Source organism: Capsicum annuum, unplaced genomic scaffold, assembly GCF_002878395.1.
Source record: "Capsicum annuum cultivar UCD-10X-F1 unplaced genomic scaffold, UCD10Xv1.1 ctg27792, whole genome shotgun sequence".
NCBI lineage: Eukaryota > Viridiplantae > Streptophyta > Magnoliopsida > Solanales > Solanaceae > Capsicum > Capsicum annuum.
In genome coordinates, this window is record NW_025834186.1 from 5,001 (window position 1) to 6,918 (window position 1,918).

Consider the following 1,918-nt stretch of genomic DNA (forward strand, 5'->3'; position numbering starts at 1 on the left):
AAATGAAAACTACTTTCCCCACACGAAGTTTATGAATAAGTGATTGTCTGATAATGAGCAAGGAATATCCGTCTGCCTGCTAAACAGGATGGATTGAACTCATAATTCATTAAATTCAGTTTATGAATGTCAACTAAGTATCGTAAGTAAATTGCTCCCGGTTGTTTAATCATTTGATAACCAAAGTCATTCTTTGATAAATGATCACTATGAGTCAGACTCAATAGAATTTGATCAATTCTATTTTCTGTCATTAAGGTGGAGAATTGAACCAAGAATTCTCTTTCTTTATCATGAATCAAATCACTGTTCGCGACCCAGGATTCTATTTTCACATCAATCCAATCCCCGTTCGCATTTTTTCTTTTTCTTATCAATGAATAGATCTCTTTACTTGTATGACTTAGATGTCTCATATTTCTCGAAAAAGTGATTCGACTGATGGGATTTGGTATGAGATCGATGATCTCGATGAGATTGATATTCCAATCTTTCTTCTTAGAACGTATTGATTTAACCCCATAAGCGGGGCCAAGCATGTTGCTGCCAAAAGCAGAACCCCATATTTCTTCTAGAGAATCTCCTAATTGTTCCAGAGCAACTAGAAAGAGATTCTTTAACCAAAAAGAATTTGGTTCAGATGTAGGCTACCTATCCAGAAGTTTTCGCAACTCAATCATAGATGATGGAATCATTAAAGATTTGACCCTTTCGAACTCTATCTGTAACTTACCAGAGGCCCGAGAAACAAAGAGAAGATGTGTACGAACAAGATATCGAGCAACAAAAAGAAGGAAAAGGATTGAATAGAGCAACTCCCGAGCATTTGGCGATCTCAGATATGTCGATATCAATGGTGACTCATTATTTCAATGAATCATTTCTTCGGACAGAAGAAGATTATGTAAACACTTACTTGAGATCTCACTTATCAGATTCCATTGTGGAAGACATAATTTTTTCTGAAGAATTCACCATGATATACCTGATCCATGCATAATATCAGGAAAAGTGGATACAAATTTTTGACCGCTACTTAGCATTGGCAATAGGTCTGAAAAAGTATCTAAAAATATCAAATTTAGATATTTGTACCATGTCGAAGTAAGGAACTATGGCATATATGTTTGGAATAGATTCCATTTTGAGAGAGTTAAAAAAGCACTATCTCGTTGAAAGGTTCTATACATCTGCCCTTTCTCAATGTATTTCTTTAGACAAAGACTCCATTTTTTCCTCTTTTCGGATGATAAATCTTTCTCAGAACATGGAGTGTGAATCAAACCTATATTTGAATTAAAATTAAGATACTGATGCAAGTTCTTCCCTTCTGAATCTGATAGATTCATATCTGAAAGATGTTGACAATAAGTTCTTTCAAAATTGACTATTTTCCCCTCTGTTAGAGGTGTTCCAGATATGTCTGCGATCGACTAAATAGCTCTACAAATGAATAGATCAGATCGACTTGGAAAATGGAAAGATTTGTACAAGTTATACGTTTCGTCACCACTTTGTGGAAAATCGTTAGGTATGAATATGTTAGATACCTGTGACTCGATTGGTGAAATAGTATCCCTTCCCCAAAAAGTATCTTTTTTTTACCGACGCATAAAGAAAATATTTTGTTACGAATGAACAAAATATTGAGGAATTGTCCATACGTAAAATTAGAATTATTGATACGAGCCTTTTCCATAGAAAAGGGGAATCTTGTGTTCCAATAGAAGCAGAAGTGTTGGGGATTATTCAAGAATCGAAGTCGATTTGCTTTATAAAAAAAAGATATCAATGAACTTCTATGAAATGCTTTCACGAGATTCAGCCAATTGTCTTGATCATGGAATATCATTGAGAAATAGGAATCCGGGTTATTAAAGGATTTTCTGCAATTATTTCTAGTATGGAATGAGTCAAT

The 1,918-nt window shown here is 34.4% G+C and overlaps 1 pseudogene; it reads right to left on the reverse strand.

Moving 5' to 3' along the window:
- Window positions 1–1,912, reverse strand: part of LOC124890957 — a 3,940-nt pseudogene extending 2,028 nt beyond the window's left edge.
- Window positions 1,913–1,918: the final 6 nt, after the last annotated feature.